This window comes from Cuculus canorus, chromosome 5, assembly GCF_017976375.1.
Source record: "Cuculus canorus isolate bCucCan1 chromosome 5, bCucCan1.pri, whole genome shotgun sequence".
Lineage (NCBI taxonomy): Eukaryota > Metazoa > Chordata > Aves > Cuculiformes > Cuculidae > Cuculus > Cuculus canorus.
Window position 1 is genome coordinate 37,329,512 of NC_071405.1, and position 22,072 is coordinate 37,351,583.

At 39.6% G+C, this 22,072-nt stretch overlaps 1 protein-coding gene across 9 annotated transcripts in view; it reads left to right on the plus strand.

Moving 5' to 3' along the window:
- The window catches only part of DENND2B (DENN domain containing 2B), a 171,488-nt gene that overhangs the window by 31,929 nt on the left and 117,487 nt on the right, over positions 1-22,072 (plus strand). For 7 of the 9 annotated variants that reach the window (XM_054069118.1, XM_054069115.1, XM_054069119.1 and 4 more), the window contains exon 2: positions 4,566-4,654. The gene's annotated coding sequence lies outside the window, so the exon portion shown is untranslated. Of the gene's footprint in view, positions 1-4,565; positions 4,655-5,136; positions 5,301-22,072 lie in introns of those variants that run through there. The other 2 variants (XM_054069116.1, XM_054069123.1) reach the window with 1 other exon arrangement.

A 22,072-nucleotide genomic window follows, 5' to 3' on the forward strand; every position in this document is an offset into this window, starting at 1 on the left:
GCTGAATTGGCTGCCTGGGCCCAGAGCCAGGTTGTATGCCTTGCTTGGCTTTGCACCGCTTTCCTAGCAGCGTGAGCTGCAATATGTGTCTCCTGTCATGAATCAGACCATAGGTATGGATAATACTCAAACCAGACATTTACATGAGTTAATTCCACACTGTTCAGTTTTAAAGTTGTTTTACTATGGAATTATTCAGCTTATTGCTCAGCAGATTTTCAACCTCATTAATGCTTTTAGCATGGGGAGTGTGTCCTGGTTATATCACCAGACAGCGTCTTAAAGCTTTAATTGCCAAATTAAACTCTTTCCTTCTCTTTTCTAAAATATACAACATTACTAAAGCACCACTTTGGTAAAATATTGTAGCACATGTTTGGTGTATTTTTAAACTCTTTTGAAGTCAGTGTTTAAGTGCTTTGCTGAATCAGGGCCTAAAACAATAATAGCCAAAAAGTTAAGCCACTTTATTTCTGAATGAGTGTTTGCATAGGAATTGAATGTGTGTCAGCTTCTTGTCATGGCCCCTCAGGTACAGATATTCTCTTAGTTTCACCAAATCACTTAGTGGCTTTTGCACGTTGCTGTCTTGCACCCAGTTGAGACGTCGGAGTCAGACCCAAGTATGGCAGGCTTTCATGTGCAGAATGAGATCAAACTGAAATGGGATATAGGGCCATAAAGGGATTGGCAGCATCTCAAAGAGTGCACAGCTATGATTAGTCATTTCCTATATACATATATTATGTGGGTGTGTGTATATATATATGTATACATGCACATTTTTTTCCTGGGTTAGTGAAATCAATTCAGTGCTTCAAACGTGATTCTCATTGGGCTATTAAAGTCCAACTATGGAAATGGTAATGGAAAGTTTTAATTCTCCTGCTAGAAGAGAGTTTTGTGGAAATACTGTGGGTGAAGGATCTGATGCTGGAATGGGGGAGAAAACCCAAGTTCATAGCTGACTGATATTGGACCTACATCTATGCAGTCCCATTGCAACTGAGGGGTTGCACATGTTGAGTCAACGCGCTTGCTTTATTGTTTGCAGGACCATGATATACTTAAGTACTATTTACAATGATACCACGATCCTTGCAAAATATGATGCAATGAAATGAGGCCAAATGGAAGCTGACGTGCCACTGAAGTCAGTGGAAGTTTTATTCACTTCAGTAGAGGGATACTTTTGTGACATTTGCTTCATTGCTGTGCTGTTCTGCCATTGTGTTGGAGTATTAACAATAAATGCCAGGGCTGTGACTGTTAATTCAAAACAGAGAGCATGATGTTGTTGTAAGAATGTTGCAAAAAGTATGTAGCTGCTGTCCTAGTTGTCATCTTCTTGTCCTACCTGGTAATCACAGAATGCCCTATTCAAAAGTGTTGAGTCTAGGGCCTCTAAAGGAAGTGCAAAGAGCACAGTTTTTGTAGTGCAAGCACACTTTACGTTATGAGTTTTCCCTCATTTCCATACCTCTGCAAGTCTCTGCCTGGTAATAAGGAAGTGCTGCCGAGCTGTCTGCCTCTCCCAGTGAGGTCAGCAGGAGCTGCAGGCACTTGCCTTTCTGTCGTATTGGGTTAAAAATGTATCTTAAGGGCACTTAAGCTTCACTTTTTGCAGTTGACTATTGAATTTATCTAACAGGTACGTATCCACTGAGGTCACTGGAAAGATGGTCAGCAGCTGTGGTGTAAAGGTGATGGGAGAGGAAATGAAACAAGGTGGTCATCTTCTATGGGAAAAGGACAGAAGCCCTTCTAAAGGGCAAGAAGTTTTCTAAAGAGGAGAAAAAGTCATAAAACATTTTAGTAGAGTATTTTTATGTGGAACTTCATTTGATTTAAAAAATACAAAGGAAAATTTTTCTGAAGTTGGTGCAGTGATTAACCTCCATTTACAGCTACCAGAGAGTTGTGCTCTTGTGAGCAGCTTAGTCTGTAGCTCATCTCTGGTTTTGTCTTTTTAAATCTCAGAAGTTGATGTTTTGTTTTCACCTGGTGAAAGTGATAAAATTTCATGAGTTGTTTAGGAGCAAATCTGATTTTTGTTTCCTCTCTTGTTGCTGATGATTGCTGCTTGATTTGGAAAGTGTTCAGTAAAGAATCTCAGACCACGCAGCTTGTGGTGAGAGCAGCTCATGTTTCTCATTCCAGTCTCAAGGGCAGAGACGCCAGGTGTGTCCCAGTGAACGCTCTCTCTGTATACTCATCCTTTTCAATGCATGTCTGCTCCTGTGTGTGTCACGTGGCTTCTGCATCCTGTGCTTGTGACTACAGAACATAGGAAGGCGTGTGTTCAACCAGTCAGAAATGGGAAGTGTATTGGAAATAAGAAACTAAAATATCAGCTGTGTGTGAGTAATGGATTGTATGTCTCCTTCAGGGCATTAGGTTACCTATTCTACTGCTTTTTTGATCGCAGTGTAGCCATGACAGTATAGTTAACCTAATATCAGCTGTTCTTCATGCCCTTTGTTTATGATACTAAACTCTGTCCCAATCCTAAATTTTGTTGTGAGATGTTGATGTGCTTGCAGAAAAGCCCAACGAGAAAAAAAGTGAAAGGTAGGAGTGGTTCTGGTTTCACTGAGGGCAATATGAGCAAAATATTTCACCTCTTGGCAAGGAGTTGATTAAGAGTGTATTAATGAAGCTTAGAATAGAAATGTACTTGTCTGGGATCTTCTGTGGTAATCACCTGTCTAAGACCAAAGCTTGGGCCATAATTTTACTACTATGCTTTCTACCTACATATTTGTTCATGTATAATATATTTTAACAACTTCATTTGTTTTGTTTGGAATTTAAAACTGTAACTGAATGTACATGTAATGCAATGAGCATTTTCAATGGTTTATAAATGCCGGCTTACATCCTTTCCAGAGGTCCCTGCCATGTGTGCAGTTGTGGTCACCTAGTGAACTGCTGCAGAGCCCTGTGGTAAACTCTGGAATGGGATGTGATGCAGATGGTGGGTGCATACTCACATGCTGCCAGCAATGAGGTCTATAGAAAATCTAAGACCGATCAACCATTTCACCTGTCTATGGATCAATTCCTATTTGGTTTTAGTACTTCCATGTCTTTGAGCACTCCCTTTGCAGTGATGTAGGGTTAAACATTCCTTTCCTGGGAGCAGCTACCCATCTCCCTCTTACCCCAGTTACACTGTTGAAACTGTGCCCGCTTGCAGCGTGCAATGAATTTAACTTGGTCATACACCAGAGGGCACTTCTCAAGGCAAACGTCAGAATTTTTTTTATTTGTCTCCTGTGGTCCTGCTGAGCTTCACTGGTGCATTCTTAATGGAAATTAGTGTGAACTTGCAAGCTTAGTATGTGATGCTTTTGTCTAGAAAAACTGTTTCCCGTGATGTCATTTAGGAATCTTCTGGATTCTTGACAGCTGAAGTAGCTGTCTTTTTACATCCGTCTACCTGTGAATAATCTGCATGCAGTTTTTGTTAAACAGTGTACAATATGCCTCATGTGTTCACCTTTGGATAGTGTTTTTGATAGAAGGAAAGGTGGTTTAAGTGTATGATCTGCTGGGAGCTCTGTCATTCACAAAATGTAGAGTTTTTGGAAGTGCAGCCAATAACATGCTCCAGTGTAGTTTGTATTTTTAATAGCTGTATGGAGAGCCAGGTGTTCTCATAAGACATCTTGGCAATCTCAAACTGTCTAGTTTCTTTTTTTTTTTTTATAATCCTACCTTTGCTATCATGTTACAAACACAACCAGAATAGTAATATATTTGAACTCAATTATCTTTGTGTAAAGACCTAGCTGTGTTATATAATGCACGTGCACATTTTCTTGTGTTCAGATCTCTAAGTAACAGATAAAGGGTCGAATATGCTAGTTTTACCTTAAGTTTTTAATGCAGGGGCAGAATATCAAGACAGCATGATGAAGGGGTTGATGGAGATTGATTTCCTACTTAATATGGCATAGTCAGCTTTGCAATTTTATGCCCACTAGAGGGACTGTTGCTTATACAATTCATAGCAGAAATCAGAGTTATGCAGTCCCTTTAGTATCATTTATGAAGTTTTAAAACTCTGAATGACTGATAAATCCAGTTAAATCCTCTAAGGAGTAAGTCTCCCAACTATTTCTTGAAGTGTAAAAAACTTGAGCACAGTGCTGTTCTTCTGAGTCCAAATACTTTTAACTGAATTTCCTTGCTAAATGTTCTTTTTCTTTCTTTAAAAAAAGGATGTTTTCTGTCCCAGCTTTCCTATGTGACGTTGCTGGGGATTGATCTCAATTTTTTTTTGTCAAGGCAAAAATGTTGTGTCTTTATGTTTGCAATAAGTTTTGGTTTGCAACCATGGTGCCAGTGAATATGGTAAAGTAATCAGGTCTTATACTTGCAAACATCATCAAAATGGGTTTCTCTTCTAAGTGGAAGATAGTGGTAAGAGGCACCTAAGACTACAGTCAGTGTGAGAAAATTTCCTAATGTATCTATTTTTTCTTGTTTGGCTGGGGGACTTCTGTTTATTTGTTTTAGTTGCTGGTTCCTGACCTGCACATTTTTCTTCTTAATTACAGAAACATGAAAGAATACAGGAAGTCCTGCATGACCATAATGAATACTTGTGCTAATTAAGTCACTGACTGGGCACAGAGAGAACAGCAAGGTAAGGAGTCAGGCTGTGCCAGCAGCGTTTCTTGTAATCTGTGTGATTGTATTTCAACAAAGCTTTAGTGCTTTCAGATATCAAATTCATACCAAGTTGGGTAAAGACAAATAGCCTGCAGGTTTGAACTCAACAGATATACTTTTAGTTCAAAGCTTTGGCAAGCAGACATCTATGTTTTCCTGCTTGCAGGGAAAAATGTATGAGTTCTGTGGTGGGCTGCTTTTTTTTAAAGGGCAATATCTGTAATTTCAACAATCGATTCATGACCAAAGCTCAGCTTCCTGGGCTGACTCTAGGGAGGGCTTGGAGGAGGGGTGGAATGCTTCAAAAACGTAGCTGATGAAAAGGCATGCTGTTTTGTGGATGCCTCCCAGAATTGTTTAAATCTGTGTGTGTGTATGCGCGCGCGCTTATGAAAAGAGAGAGAGATCTCCATGACAACTGGCCCGGCCAATCTGTGTTCCCTGCAATCATTTTAGCTGGAATCAGTGCTGTGAAAGGTCATATGAAGGAGTTGTGGGAAGCACAGCAGGTATTAGAAGCTAAACGACTGGTTTTCTGATTGCCTCATAATAAGACAGCGTTTTGTCTGGGAAATACAAATCTGAGAATGGAGTGGAAAGGGAAATGCTTCAGATTTCAGGTAACAAAACCTGCTTTTTTAATGTTATTTCTTCCCATTTTAAAGTTTGGGGTTTTTTTTTTCCATGGTGTTTACTCCCAGCTGAGTGTCTGAGCGAGCTTGGATTCCCTGGCTCTGGGGAATGATGTCACGCAGCAACAGTTGGATTCTATTAGCCAGGGAAAGAGGAAACATCCTGCATTTCTGAAAAAAACTTTGGCTTTTTGTAGAATCTTGTGTAAAGGCTGCAAGAAGTGTTTTATAAAAAGTTTCTAACAAATGCCATTTAGGACCTAGACGACACCAAACTTTAAAATCACTACAACAATTAATCCTGTATGCAAGAGAATAATTATTGGAATGTTACAGAAAGTGTCTTCTGAATTCTTGGATGCTCCTATATTCATCTTTAATGAGAAAATTAATTGTACTGTAATTAAGCAGAGGATTTGGTACCTCCATGCACTCAGGATCCTGCTGCTGAAGAGTTTCTTCTGGGCTGGGCTGTGTCTCAAACTGCTGCTTATGAATAGATGATGCTGGCAGCATTGTTTTTAATAAGGTTTTCAGTCCTGGATTCTGTTTTTCATAGCTTTAAACTAGCCTTTTTGGGAGACGATTGAGGGGGAAGAAAGCTGAAAACTAATAATTTCAGCAATTTGAAATGGCCTTTCCCCCTCGTCTTTCCTCAGAAATGACTGTGAAGAGCTATATTCAACACTCAATGTAAGGGTAGCTAGCGTAGCATCTTAGGCAGAAAAAAACCTTAATTATTAATGTACAACTGTTATGTCTTAATGAAAAGACTTAGAAAATTGATGTAATCCCACTTGCTCAAATATTACAAAAATACACTGTACTGATAACCATGATGAAAAGATTAGGTCACCCCTATGCTGTTTAAACTCCCCTCCAGCACATGCTCATTTGTACTTTTACTCTGTTTTGCTCCCTTCTGTGTATTTCAGGGATGATCCAAAGCATGCTGGGGTCCATGGGACTTTTCCCGTCAACTTCAAAGGGCTTCAGATCAGCCTCTGCCTGAGAACTTCTCAGCTTCTCTTTCAGCCTTCTGACTGTAGGACCAGGCCACAGGCTCTCTGCTTGCTTTCTTGAACTTTCCAAACAGAAGGTCTTTTGTGTTCCTCCAAACAATGCCAGGCGCTGCTGACTGGCCTCAGCATGGCTGCTAACACGCGCGGGAGAAACTGGTGATGCTTATTTCTGCTTTCTCATAAAATCATCTTAGAGGGGGAATGTGCAGTGAATGGAAATAGGATCCTTCTATCCCACCTGCCTTCCAAACAAATAGCTGTTTTATGTTTGTGTATGTGCGTGTGTGTGTGTGGGCAAATTGTTCTGTGATCACGGAGCAGCATTGGCTGTGCTTCAGGAAGAAGTTTGAGGGACACTTTAGGAAGAAAACACTGTTATGGCTGTGATCTGCCATTAGAGCACTCCTGATGGAGAAGCATGCTGTCCTGGAGCAAACGATCTTTCTGCAACACGTGTACAGAACTGACAGCTGTTGTCTGCCAACTCAGGGCTGATCAGCACGGTCTAACACTTTGTGTCCCCCTCTTGCCTCCCTCTTTTGACTAGCTTCATTCTATGAAGAAAATACTTCTGTTAATGAATATAAATTTATAATCTGGTTAAGTGATTAGGAAGAATATTTTTTCATCTGTTTGGTGGTTCGGGACAGTTTAATAGGAAATCCTTGTGTCGTTCTTGACTAGGAATGAAACTTCTGTGATGCCGGTGTGTTAATTCGAACCACCTCCCTCCTTAAGAAAAATGCTCTGATGGTTAACCAAATTTAAGGCTCATTTGCAGGAAAATGCTATTAGTCCCTGAAATTTCTGGGGCAGAAGACGACTGATTTTCAAAATTGAAACCACTGCTTTTAAATGCTTACATTTTACAGATGGTCAGCTTAAGAATCCTGAGAGATCTCTGCAAGGTGTTGCAAATTGAGCATTCCAAAGGCAACAGTTGCTTTTGGTGTTTATCTCTTGTGTGCTGTGATGCAGCAGAAAGTCTGATGAGTTCTCTCCCAGTGTTTCTGGCTGAGTGGCGTTTCCCTTAACAGTCTGTGTTGTAGCATTTACATGTTACTTTGGAAAGTGATACAAGACATCATTCCCATATATATAATTTCCCATTAATATAATTTCTTTATGTCTTAGCATTCTGAATGATTCCAAATGAAGTTTGCATATGTTATATGCCACATGTACTGTACCAGTAGGAAATAATAATAAAAACATTAGTAAATCATAATATGTTTATAACTACAGTCAGCACACAGACATTAGCACCCTGTAGTTTTTTCATCCATTGAGGGAGTAAGCGACTGAAGAAGGTTGCTGCAATTCCTGGTAACACATGTAGAATTCTTACAGAAGTCTGTGCAGGTGTAGCAGCTCTGTGTTCAACACAGCTTGTGTGCAGACGCTTAGCCCAGCATCTGCAGCCTGGTGTGGTTGTCACTTTATAAGTACATTCATTTTTGTATCTTGAAGAGAGTTGCTTTATGTTATTGTCCTGATAGAAATCTTTTCTTTGGTCCCATACATCTACCACGTTTCTGCCAGTGGCTCTTTGCCAATGTTTTGTCCATGGATAGTCTGAGTTTTCCAGAGAGCTTAATGTGTTGGGGTTTTTTTTTTTATTTTATTTAATAGTATTAGTTGTTTCCCATCTCATTGCACTTAAAAAGAAAGTGAAAGGACGTGGTAGAAATTGTTCAGTTTTCCTCTCTCCTTGATCATCTAATGAGTAATTTCTGTGATCTGAGTTATAATGTTTTAACTGCTTGTACTCCCTCTATCCATAGGTTGACAAGCATGTTTCCTTGTTGTCTGTTGCAGTGAGTTCCAGGATAACTGCTATACTAACGCATTTGTCTTTGTTACTTGGAAATACACTGCTTGCTTTGCAAATGAGATGAGGCTATTTAGGAGCCTAGGACTGACTTTGTATCATTCAATTCTTGTTTTTGCTCTTAGTCCCTTCTCTAAATAACTGTAGTCTCTTCAATTTTTCTTCTTAGGGAAAGTCTGTGAGAGATTGGAAAAACTCTGTAGTTGTCTCTATTTCTGCTATTTTCTTTGAGGGTTGGGTGATCTTCAGAGCAGCTGCTGTTACAGTTGTGGACAGGGGCACCATTAAATTCTTGAACATGAGATCAGTATTCTCCACCTTATGCTCACAACAGATGGAATTCACTGTTTGAAAACAACACTGTGTATTTAGAAGAGCTGCTTATGAGTATGCTCAAATCTTTCCTTATTTTTTGTAAGTTAATTTCAATTCCAGCAGCACGAGCAACTAATTCTCACAGTTGTTTCCTCTCATGCTGTTTTCTAGTCTTGGTGACTCTGAGTGCCTTTCTAAGGTGTAAAATGTGACGTGCAAAAGGATTTGTTCTGAGCAGCTCCAACTGAATATGAGTGCGGCTACTTTGTAATTACAGCAAGAACCTTGAAATGATTGCACTGTCATTCTGCTCTGCTGTGCAGGCTCTCATTAGTGCTAATCAGTGATCTCTGTTCTGCTTCTGCATCTTTGACCCAGTTTGCTGAACTTACCACAGTTGCTAGTATGACACAAAGCAGATGCTTGGCTCAGCCTTGATCACAGAGCACGGAGAGATCTGGCAACTTTCACACAAATCTGTTATAATTAAGGTTTCCGGTCTGGAATTTAAACTTTCTCTTTAAAGCCTGAGAGGCTTTTAAAAATATTTTTTATGTGGAAAATCAACCTACTGCTGGTAGAGGCAAAGTCCACTGCAGGTATACCTGGAAGAGGCAGGTGCTGCTATTGTTCCTTCATCAGGCTTTGCAAACATACTTCCCCTCTGAGCCCTACACAGTTAGAGGAGTGTTGCACAGTTGGCTTTCCTCCAGTGCCAGCTCTTATTCCAAGTTGAACCTTCATGTAGCATTAATCTTCTCTGCCTATTTGGAGACAACCTGCTATATGCAAGGGGCTGTCCAAAGAAGTTGCATTTGCCCATCCTATCAGAGGCAGTGTTCCCCCCTTGAACCGTTTTACCCCATCCTGTTGCAGTTTGATGACAAGAAAATGAATCAGAAGCTAAAACTTCTGCCAATGGCAAGAGCACCATTTGGCATCACTTGTGCAGCTGGCATCCAAAGGATACAAGCCATCAAATTATCCCGTGCTCCTGGTACAGCTGAGTATGTTGACTTATGACCAGAACATCACGCACCTCTTTAAAGCATCCTTGAAAGTTAAAAGATGTCACTAAGCTTTTACCACATTATGGCCAATTTTGAGAGTACAGAACCTGCTCCCTGCAATGCTCTTTCATGCCTCCTTGGTATGGAGCAAAAAGCGATTTGAGAGCTGCAGCAGTTTGGAAACACTTGCAGCTGCACAATTCACATTCCCACATTTCGGTCTCTTGCAGGCCTGTACAGACCTTCTATTATTAGTTTTAAAAGGAGAGTAGCTGACAGATGATTGATTTGAACAGCATATTCAAGAGAGAACTGTTTTATGACTGAGTTGTCAAGAGTGGTAAGCTGAGAAAGTAATGACTAAAGTTACAAAGGAAAATCTGTGATGTAGAGCACAATCCCATTTATCCAAAAGATTTGTAGGGGAAAAAATCATCTTCATACCTCTCTGCTGCCACCATGTTCCAACCCATGCTGGGGGAGGTGAGAAGCTGAACAGCTCAGCCTGTTGTGTTGATCGCCTAGCAGCTCCAGCTCCCCAGGGGTTTCCTGGCAAATTATTACAGGGAAGGGGAAATATCACAACTTAGTCTTCAGAAACCTTCTAAAAAATAATTTCAAGTGACTAACTCTGTCGTTGTCTTTTGGAGAGGAGTTAAGTTAGTTTCAGAGGGAAGGGTGAAAAAAACCCCCCATGTTTTGACACTGGATATGCTTTGAGTAATCAGCTAGTGCACTGGATTAGAGCCGCTCCAATGTGCATCAGACTGGGTTTCACCGTTGCACTGACCACGCTACACTCATGCTCAGGGCAGCAGATTGGCTTTTGGGAATGTGTGAAGACCTAAGGGCAAACATTGATTTCTCAGTGCTCTTTTATTAGCAGCAGCACATGACAGTAGGTTGCAAGTTAAGTGATATCACCCCAGGAGATGTGCAGGCAACTGTCTGGCCACCCATTTAATTTCCTGTGGAAAGCACTGTTCTTGTGTGCTTACCTGTAGGCAAGACCCTGCTCCTGGCCTGGGCAGCTGAAGCACAGCTCTGTTTCCCTGATCTGAGGCTACAGTGAAGAAGGAGAGCAGGTCCTGTCTGTGGAGCTGTATAAGACCCGTTTAGGTCTTCCCTATCCTACATCAATGGGCCTCTGCCATGATGCTGTAATGTCAGCAATAAAAGGTGAGACCAAAGAGTGGCAGGAGGTGAGGAGCTAAACTGCTGCCCAGCCACTGTGGGCTGTAGGAGGCTGCATGTTTTTCAGTGTGGAGATCTTGTGGCCTTGAGGGTGATCAGCTGGGCAGGAGCACTAGTTGCTAGGACTAGTTGCATTCCTCTGTAATTCACAATACCTCCTGTATGGGGCTGAACCAGTGAGGAATAAATACCTTTCTTCCATTTGTTAAGAAGTTTTATTCATTGTTTCAGTGACCAAGGAAACTTTAAAGATCAGACTGAGGTTTGGGGAATGGAGCAGAAGCACTGGTGTTCCTACTGTTGCAGGGCAGGCTTGGGCACCCTTGAATCAAATTGGCTTTTTTTGCAGAAGGAATATGGGGATTTAGGAATGTACATTGGCCAGGATTGAAACTGTGGGGTAAGCAGTTTTGTTGCAGTTATTAAAAAAAGAAATAAAAAAAGAGCACTAACATTTTATTTATGTTCAGCTAACATGTCCCTTTGAAATTCCTCATTGACAGCTACAAGATGAAGTAGTCTGCAACTGTTTGTTAACTGTGGGTTATCTATTAATGTTGTGTGTACACGTACATAAAGTGACGAAAACAAAATGATAAAAATTATAGACATGCAGAGATCTCTTTCTGTCATGAACATATCAATCATGAAATCTTGCAGAATCTGTAATGTATTTGTCTTTCTTATGCAGAGAAGGTAAAAGAAGAGAAGCATTATTGAATAAATTAGATAATAGGACATAAATAAGAAAATGGGGAGACCTCCAGAGCTTTGTGAAGTATAACATGATTGCCCTTTCCTGAATGGAATTAGATCTGTTCACAGGCAATCAGTCCATCTCTGCAGGGAACTGCAAACAGGATGCAGCTTTGCTAATATTGGCAGGTATTGGAGTTTTTTTTAACTGAAGTGATAGACCCTGGGGCTCTGTATCAGAAGGTCATGAATTTGAATTCTGGTGCTACACACTGCTCTTGTGCAATTTAGCCAATAGCTCTCTCTGTGTGTATAGTGTATGTATGTATGTATGTATGAATTGCTGCTCACCTCAGCTTTCTGTATTACCAGACTCCAAGCAGTAAAACTCTTGCCAGAAACATTTTATCTCCAAATCATGTAGAAGCTTTTGTTTTACCCAAGAGAGGTTTCCAAGAGAGTAAAGGCAAACTTGCTTCGTTCAAGACTATGTTCTAAGACTAACCATCTCACTTGACTGCAGCAAGCCTGTGCAGAGGCAGTATTGAGTAAGTCCCGAGCCTGAGATTTCCAGTGTTATCTCTGCAATAGGAAATGGAGATGTTTCAGCTGTCCACTAGTGCATTGCTGTTTGTAGTGCCACAGTTGTGTCATTCCAAACTTGAAGGTGATGACTTTGACTGAAACACACATAAGATGTTATATTTATTTTAGAACAATGAGTAATTAGTCTAATTATTATTTATGTGGTTACTGCTATAAATTAAGTCAATGCTTTGTCAAGCATATTTGAAAATTCTAGACAAAGCTGCCAAGTGAAACATCTGAATCCTGTTCTATAGCGTTTGTCTGCTAGATGCAAAGAGGGAAGCTGAATAAAAAGAAATTAAGATATATCTCAGAAAGACAGGATTTGTTGTATACTAATGGCAAATGTCTGCTCTCCTGATCTCCATGGGAGCAGTGGTAGAAAGACGGAACAGGTCATCTTTATGACTGATCGACCATGATCATATTTCAAGGGGTGGAAATGTGTTTGTTCTCAAAGAATGCCACGTGCCTCAACATGGCTGGATGTTTTTGTGAGGGAATCCCTTTTGGTTTACATTTTTAAGCAAAACCACATCTCTCTCTTGAGGAAAATGGAAAAGGCTTACTAAGAAGGGGAAGGTGGTGCTTAATGAATGAAATATCTCTCTGCAAGATTTGAGATTCTGTTGTGCCTGTGTCATTGAAAGTAGAAGAGGCATCATTTGATGACAGCTGATCGAAAGGAATTGACAACAGTTTTGTACTGTGTGAACTTTGTGGATAGCCTGACTGACATCAACAGGACTGTTTCCAGAACGTCAGTCAGACGTGACAGGGGAGCCATTTGCCAGACCAAGGACAGACCCAGCCATACTGAGCCTTGCAAGGAGAACCTTTGCTGTGAGCTGAAGGGCAGCTGGTGGCAGAGGTATGCAGCATTACCCATCAAATTGCATATTCTTTTTCAGAATTACAGCAAAAATAAGCATTAGTTGACTCATGAAGTTAACTGCATAGTTGTCTTCCTCTCCTAGTAACAATCAGTCACAGCAAGTTACCTTCTTTCTGAGATACTGTGAAGGTGTGAGAAACTGTGTGAAAACACCATAGCAAACTCAGGGTGCCATAATGTTTGAAGAGAAACTATGTGATACTAACATTTTGGTTTTGTTTGTCTAGTGTTCAGCATGCTAAGTCATAATCTGTGGCTAAGTTTCTGAGGTAATGGGTGTAACAATAACTTGATTAATAAAAACCAGGCCTGATAAGTATCACTGTCGAATTGAGTACAATATTGCTTTTTTTTTGTATGGTTGCTCTCCAAGAAATACACACGTTTTGATTTTGAAGAGCCATTAATTACCTTTTTTTTAAAAGGAAGGGAGAATGAGTCAATGCATATCCATTTGCTTATTATTTTCTCCCAATCCCACCACAAATTTATGGCTAAAAATTGCAGTACTTAGAAAATCTTTCCATTCTGTATCTCAATGGGAAGTTTGAATTTCTGTTGTGTTGTTGTAGCCAGCAAATTCCTACAGGTATGCAGGCCAGGAAGTGGAAAACTTGTTTCTTAGATGTGTGAAAAAGTACTTTGTCTCTTAGCTATCTGCGTCCTAGTTTGGATTTTTTATCCTGCCTTTTAAAAAAAGGCAGAAAAAATAGTTTGAAGCCCAGGCAGTATTCCCATATAAGTGACTGAGTAATTTTCCTTAGGAATTGAGGGATCACTGTTTCCTGGAGCTATGGTCTTAATGACTAAGATGAACAGATATTTAGTAATTTGTTGTAAATTTGTTATACTGTTAATTACTTTTTCCTTTGTATGTAGTCATACTAGGAGAGGATGTCATTATTCCGAGACAGATTTTCTTTGTATTGGTGTAGTAGCAGCCAAAACAAAAAAGTGGTGGTACTTGCAGGGACTAAGATGAAGAAATAATATTCAATATGTAATAATGCTAGGTCTGTTAGTCCCTGTAGCAAGATATTCTACAGTAGCCAGAGAACAGCCTAAATGCAATGACTTGTTTGTCAGGCAAAATCATTCTTCAAATTCACAAGTGCCCTGTAAAGAAACACAGGATCAGTTTTCTGATGTATTCGAACCTTTGATTGCACAAGAAATTTTAAAATTATAAGCAGCAGTCTGAAGTTGCATTGAAATAAGAATTAATTTGGTTTGTTGATGGTTATGGCAATTCCACTAAACGGATACCTGGAAATCTTCTCTAACCCTTTTGGGACAATGTTCTCTTAAGCTCTGAGGTCCCACTGACTTCCAGAAATGTCCTGAGTGCTCTGAAAGCAGAACTGAAATCCTGTAAGCACCTTTGCAAGGTGTATCTGTATGCATGCTCTGTGTTCCCCTAAAATACTGTATCTTCAAGCTGTTTCTAAAGTCATTGGTCAAACAGCAATTATATTTACTTTTTTTTCAGATAGGAAAGTTTATTTGCAGGTCAGCAACTATGTAGCCGTTCCACTGCAGAGAGAAATGTAGAAGTTTACATTTTTGATGGAAAGAGAAATTGAAACCAAGTTGTCCTTTTGAGCTGTGCAGAAGTTGGCTCAGCAAAGGCAAACTGGATCCATTTGGGAGTCATAGGGCTTTAAGCAACATTCCTTCATAGTCATGAAACTGAAGTGCAGTGAGAGGAAAACAATAAGAGACGGGAAAAACAAGTAGTGAAGAAAACAAAAGGGTAATGGGGCATTGTCTATGCCATACAAATGAAGAGGGATGTTCAGTAGAATGGCAGTTGAGAGGGGTTTCCTCTTTCCCTATCATCAAAACTTTCCAATTACTGTGCTTTTGGAAGCAGTTTATGTTTTACGGTTAAATTTTAAGCTTCCCCTACTTAAACATAACTCAGTGGATCATATATTTGCAGTTTCATATCTGAGGCTTATTGATAATCCTAGATACTCAGGTGAAAGTAAATAAGGTGGATACCTTTGTGAGGGAGTTAACTTGCCTCTAGAGTAAGGGCAGTAGATCTGTGTTGTAGATACTTGTTGTAGGCAACTATACAGATTTTTCTAATTCACGTCTCCAGAGATAAAATGAGTATCTACAAAGGAGCTGTTCGGGATATTGTATTCTCAGTCAGAAATCTGTTAATGGGTGCCTGCACTTCCAATCATGGTAAAGATGTAAGGACAAATGCCCTGAAGGGCAATAGATATATAAGGTTGTGAAGAACTAATGAAAGGAAGGGCTTTAAAAATAATTGAATAATTAGATCACATTCAAGGGATGATTCATAGAACTTAGTCTTGGCTGTCTTTGGACAGAAACTTTGGAAGAAGCGGTAGCCAAGAGGTGAGTGAAAATGCACCACAATTCTTTTGGCATATTGTCTTCCAAAATATATGGTGAATCTTCTGATGGAGCTATAGCTGCTATGCTAAGAATATTTCTTACCTTATTCACAAACAAAGCCACTCAGAGCTGAGTTTAAAAAAAGATTCTCTGCAGCAACTGTAGTCAAAGCAGGATTCATTTTAAATTGACGTCTATCCTGTGAAACAATTGCCCAGTGTCAGTCAGAGAGAGTTTGAAGACTGAGAGGGATGTAGAGTGATTCACTGTATGTGTTATTAGGTGACCAAGTAGATAATATATAAAACCGCTATACGATGGAGTTATGGCGGTGGTATTACACTGGGCAAAATGCATGCTTTAAATCTATCAAATGGAAAGCTTTTTACTGGCATGTGAAAGTTTGGGTAATAGTTGTGAAATTAATAAACTTCACGGTCGAAGAATTCTGTACCTGATTGCTGTCATAATTTCCTTTGACTTATTTTAAAGGTTTATTTTAACTTAAGTTTTGTTTTTACTTCTCTATATATTGTAAAAGTCTGATTTGTGGCGTGGTATGAGTATATTGTGATCAAGTTAGAGATTTCTAGTGCAATAAGCTTTGTGAGGAAAATTAATATGTACAAATGATATGTTAAATCATGGATTGGGTTGCTGGATTTCAGACTTCATCCTAGGGCTGAAGGACCATGTTACAAATTTTAAAGGGTTTGTGCCTTTTTTTTACTGCCTTCTTTTTCACCTCCCAGAGGTTTTGACTGGCATGGAGTTAATTTTCTTTCTAGTAGCTGGTACAGTGCTGTTTCGGATTTGGGATGAGAATAATGTTGATTACACACTGGCGTTTAAGTTGTTGCTAAGCAGGGCTTACACTAAGTCAAGGAATCTTCAGCTTCTTATACTGCCCTACCAAGGAGGAGGCTGGGGGTGCACAGGAACCTGGGAGGAGACACAGCCAGTCTAGCTGACCCTGGCTGGCCAAAGGGATATTTTGTGCCAGGTGATGTCATGCTGAAAAAAAGCTGGGAGAAGTTGGCTGGAGGGTGGCAGCCCCTAATCAGTAACTGGATAAGCATTGGTCAGCAGGTGATGAGGAGTTGTTTTGTGCATCACTTGTTTTGTGTATTCTTTTATTTTTATCATCATTATTATCGTCCCTTTGTTTTCTGTACAATTAAATTGTTTTTCTTTCAATCCATGGATATTACCTTTCTCTGATCCTCGGCCCCCATCCCACTGCAGAGGGAGTAAGTGAATGGCTGTATGGTGTTTTGTTGCCTACTGGGTTAAAACACAACATCTCAGCAGCAGAATATGCAATGAATGGGAAGCACTGGTTATTTATTTTGGGGTTTGAAGTTGTCAGGGAGCATTACTGTGAAGTTGCACAGGAGTAATAGAGCTAGCCTGCTTTATAGACAGTCTAGTGGCGAGTTAGAAGCAGAGCTGAAGAAAGTACATTTGAGATCCCACTTTGCTGTTACTGATGGAAGGACCTTTCTGATGCCTTTCCAGCTTAAACAGTTGAAGCTGTGTGTACGCAACAGGTTTCCTTTTCTTTTAGTCATGTGGTATATAACTGGACTGACTTGTTTCTGTCTCTGAGCAGTGTGATTCTGTTGCATTTTCCCTTTATGGATGATCCTGGTTGAGAAGACTGCTAATCTCCATTGGATTTGACAGGGAAAAATATTAGGGATATGGTTTTGAAACTGAAAAGTGCAGAGCTATGATAAATTGTGGCTCTCTGGTTGAACATGAGGATAAAATTCATTCCAGACCCTGTGTTCGAATGGAACAGTTTATGAATGGAAGCACAGCCCTGGATTGTATCTCAGCATTAGTCTCTGGTTTGGAATTGTGCTATTTCAAACATAGACAAAGATACATATTTTATAAGCATTCATTCTTCCACTGTTTGGATTGTTCAAATATAAAATCTCTTGTGCTGGAGAAGGCTATGGAGTATTTGCCATAGGAAAAACATTTTATTTTTGAAAAGAAACAGGTTAGTAACTATTGTCTGCAGATTACGTATTGAGAATAGCTTTATATTTTCCTCAAGGGGAACTGGCTAATGCTCAAATGAATCACAATTGTATTTCTGCTTTTCCCCCATTTATCACTATCCATGTCTTGTTTTAGGCCCATCACATGTGCTCTGTCACCTGTCAGATGGGGATAACTCAGATAGATGGCATCACAGCCACGTGGGTTACTTACTATCATCTGATACAATAGGAAATTTAGGTGAAAGCCGATACCATCGTAAATGTGAATTAGTATTGTATTGTATTCAGATGGACAAACTGGAAGACAATAATGTAGTTATCAAAGAAACAAACAAATCAAAAGAAAACATGCTTAAGCAGCCTGTATTAGGAGTCTTGGACTGAAGTCTATAAACTTTCTAGCCTCTCCTGCAGAGAAACAGCAGCTGAGAAACAGATACTTAAGGATGAAGGAGCCAAAACCTCCTGTCAGTTAACATACTGTGGTTTCACTCACAGCTTAAAACTGTTTAGCTTTAAACCTCTCAGATGGATTATGTTATAATGTTGACAGAAGCAAAAAGTGAGATGCAAAAAGAAAATAAAAGCCTAGGCAAAAAGTTTAAAGTGTGATTTTTACACTTGTTAACTGGAAACTTAAAATTTTGTATTTATTCTTTCTACTGTGATATTTAGAGATGCTGAGCTCCTATAACTTTGATTAAGAAAAGGCAAATTATATTTTAAGGATATATTTATGTCTGTCTTCGTTCTTGCTAGGTCATAGTTTTGAAGCATAGAAATGTCAGCTTTTTTCTTGAAACTAATAAAAAATATTTTCTAAGGAACAGTGTGTGGGGCTTGGAATAAAAGCTGAGATGTGAGGCAGATTTTTAAAAGCAGACACCTGAATTGCACCTGGAAGAGGTAGGATTGGGGCAATATTAGCAGTTTCTTTTTTTTTTTTTTTTTTGGCTAGTTTGCTGACAGTATCTTTGTGTGTATTGGGCAAGCAGAAGTAAATGACCACTTGTATATTGAACTGTGTTGAAGTATCCTGGCCCACCTCTGCAGAGAATTTCCTGTTTCACTGTTGTTCTGAAGTGCCGTTGCCCGTCCCAGCAAAAGTCTAGGAGTGAAGTGTTTTATCTTGTCTCACCAACTGAATTCAGTCTACCTATAATGAAATTAGCTGAGTCAGTCTACATTTAGTCCAGGCAGCTGGAAAAAGAAATAGCTTCTTTAATTTATGTATTACACTAAAATTAGGAGCACACATAATGATATTGATGGGAAAGATTCTTCGGAAAATGCTAATTTGTTGGAGCATCATCTTAACAGCAAAATAGGAGAAAATGGCCTTCTAGTAATAGAAGGCTCACACGTATACTGATGTCTAGGAATTTCTTCATCACTTAAGTAACAAAGGAGAGTTTTGGGTTTGCTTTGGTTTTAGTAATTAATAAGGGGATATATGGGCTTTGGTCAAATAGAACACTCAAGCAATCTTTTAAAACATCGATTGCTCTTATTTTTTAAATAAATGGGAAGAATTAAAAATAGCTCTGAACAACTTTTCTTGTTTCAAAGAGCAAATTGTGATAGAGTTATTGCAACTAGTTAGTAGCATGAGCTGGGCTGAAGTGAACAGACACCTAAATATGAAGTAGTCCTGGAATTTCCTGAAGTTAGCGACTCTAGTGCCATCAGGAATCGATGCTCAGGAAGGGAGTCTCGGGGAAGACCCACAAAGAAGAATTAGGAAAAGTCTACAATGAAAGGAGAGGAAAAACTCATCGGCAAATGACGGTGCGTTTTTGAGGTCAAGATGCATAAATACAAAATGAGGACTGTCAGAGGTGAAGTTGGATTAGATACAGCTAAGGATATTAAAACAAAACATAGTAGTCCCATCCACACATCCCCACCTTAATTTATGAAAACAGGAGTAGGAAAGAGGCATGGGATAGGTGGGATAGTTAACATGAGAAGAACGGGTTAGTGACTACTGATTGTAGTATTGAGGGAAGTGATTCTGCCCCCCTGCTCTGGGGAGGCCCTATGTGGAGTGCTATTTCCAGCTCTGGACCCCTCAGCAAAGGAAACACATAAACCTGTTGGACTATGTGGGTCCAGATGAGGGCCACAAAAATAATTGGAGGAATGGAGGACACATCCTGTGAAGAAAGGCTGAAAGAGTTAAGGTTGTTAAGCCTGGAAAAGAGAAGGCTTTGGGGGCACATTATTGTGGGCTTTCATTAGTTGAAGGGAACCTACAAGAATGGTGGGAACAAACTTTTTAACTGAACCTGTTGTGATAGGACAAGGGGTAGTGGTTTTAAACTGAAAGAGGTTAGATTCAGACTAGGTAGAAGGAAGAAATGCTTTACAATGAGGGTGGTGAAACACTGGAACAAGCTGCCCAGAGAGGTAGTAGGTGGCCCATCCCTAGAAACATTTGAGGTCAGGTTAGACGAGACTCTGAGCAACCTCATTTCTACCATGTACTTAGAAATTGCAAATATAGTTTAGTTTTTATAGTGTTGCAGATAAGGAAAAATGCAGATCAGTCATTATGATCATGATAAACCAAACTTGGAAGGAAAGGCTACGTGGAGTCTTGGAGTGCAAAAGGAAAAGGTAGATTGTGCTGACTAATCTGATGGCTTCCTTTGATAGCCCTATTCTAGAGACAGGAAAGTGGCAGATGTGTTCCCTTTGGACTTCTGCTTGATAGCAGAACCACGGTGGAAACTACTAAGTGAGAGAAATTTGGAATCGGTAGAGCAACTAGGGACTGGCTTGATAAGGATGAAGATAACAGACTAGTGTGAGAGAGCAATATCATGTTGTAAGGAGGTTACTAATGAACTGCTGCATGAACGTCTTAAGACTGGTTTTGTCCATTATCCCCATTAAAATGTTCATTAAAAGGAATGTTAGTTAAATTTGCTTCTTCTCCACAGCTGAACTGGTGATTTTTCAGACTGAAGTAACTGAAATGGCATCGCAATGCCATCATGTGAAGATGAGGACAAGAACCTGGATGTGCTGATTAGTGACAAAATGTGGTAAAAATGGCAAATCTGATGTAATGTGCATATTTTTGGTGGAAAGGCACACAAGAGCCTGCCTCTGACATGCTGTGAGTGATTCTGCTATTCACATTCAAACAGGTCATATTTGACCTGGAGCAAGCACAGGGGATAACTGTCAGGATGGCTCAACTACATGGAAGACCAAAAAATTAACATAGAGGTGGAGATCTACCAAAGCAAAGCAAAATAAAGGCTGGGAGGAGCTTTGATATGACTCTGTAAATGGACTGAGGAAAGAAGAGGGACAAGAACTGGAGGACAAGGAAACAGCAATTTAGACTGAAAACAAGGTTGTCACTGGAACTAGAATTACTGCACTGGCACATTTTGGATTCCTTACTTTCTTTATAAAAGGGTTACTTACACCTTTCCCTTTCAACTGATGATTATAATTTTAAATTTTGATTTTTTTCCTGTTTTTTTTTTTCCAGTTTAGATTCCCTGAAGGGAGGTGTGCAGGCAGCAAAATGGGAAAGGATGTTGCAAGATTTTTACTGGAGCTTTGAATATTGTTACACAATTGAGATAAATTATGAAAGCCAACATGCTTGTGAATTGTTCTCAAGAATGTTCTTTCAAAACAAAGGGTAGGAATCTGGGTCAAATCCATTTGTTGTGTGGTGTTTTAAAATTCTTCTATTGCCAAAGCATTAGTTTAAATAGTTATTTGTCAATATATTTCTATTTTGGGTTTCTTAATGGAAGTACCAATGTAGATCTCTTTTTATGCCTTTCTGTCCATAAACTATAGCTTGACTAATTTCCATACAAAATTTTTAATCATAGAGCGGCATTTTCTGAAACTAGTTCTTAAGGGTGTGTTCCCTATCTGAGAAAGGAGGTGTGGGGTTTTTTTTGTTTGTTTGTTTGTAGTGCCTAAAGAGAATTTTGGTTTTCACACCCGCAATCCCAAACCCCATGTTTTGCCAGGGTCCTAAGTGATTTGGTGAAAACAATGAGAAACAACTGAGACTAGATGTGCTGAATAACTGAAAGAGATCCGTACAGAAAGTAGGAGCCTGTTGTAAATTCAGCCAGTGTAAAACTGCTTCTGTCACATCCTTTGGACTATAAACCTGATGAACTGCATGTCTTTCTGCTGTGTCCATACAAAGTGGTCATGCTGATGTTTCTACAGCCGTATCTGTCTTCATTCATAATGTATGCTTAGGAAGACTCTGCCTCACCTCTCTTGCCTCCCCACTTGTCCATGTGCAGAACCTTTCATCTCCCCACAGCCCTGAACAAGGGCATACAATAAAATACGACTTGTTGGCTAAGTCAAAGACTCAAATTACTTAGCTGGTTCAACAGGGCCTTAGGATCCCATTGTTCAAAGTCAACATTTATTTTCCTCTCCCCAATTCCTGTGATTGTTCCATTAAGCTTGTAGAACTCACTGATGCTATTTAAAGTAAGCCTTAGAAATAAGATTCAGACTAAAATACAGTGCCCTTTGGCCTTAAGTCCAGGTGCCTGAACTGCGATTGATGCATGGTGGAAGCTGTCAGCGCCCTCAATCACTTAGGCAGAATTCTGTTGATTTTGGGATACTGGGATACAGAATATGTTCTGTGAGAATGCTACTCTCAAGTAGACAGGTGTTAGTGCACCTTTCCTACTCACAAAATACAATTGTTCACAATAAAAAACTAATCGAAATGTTGCTTCCAGTTGCAAGTGTACTGAGTGAGCAGACTAAAATAATTGATTTTTGAGTAAGCTGATTTCACTTAGCTTTTGG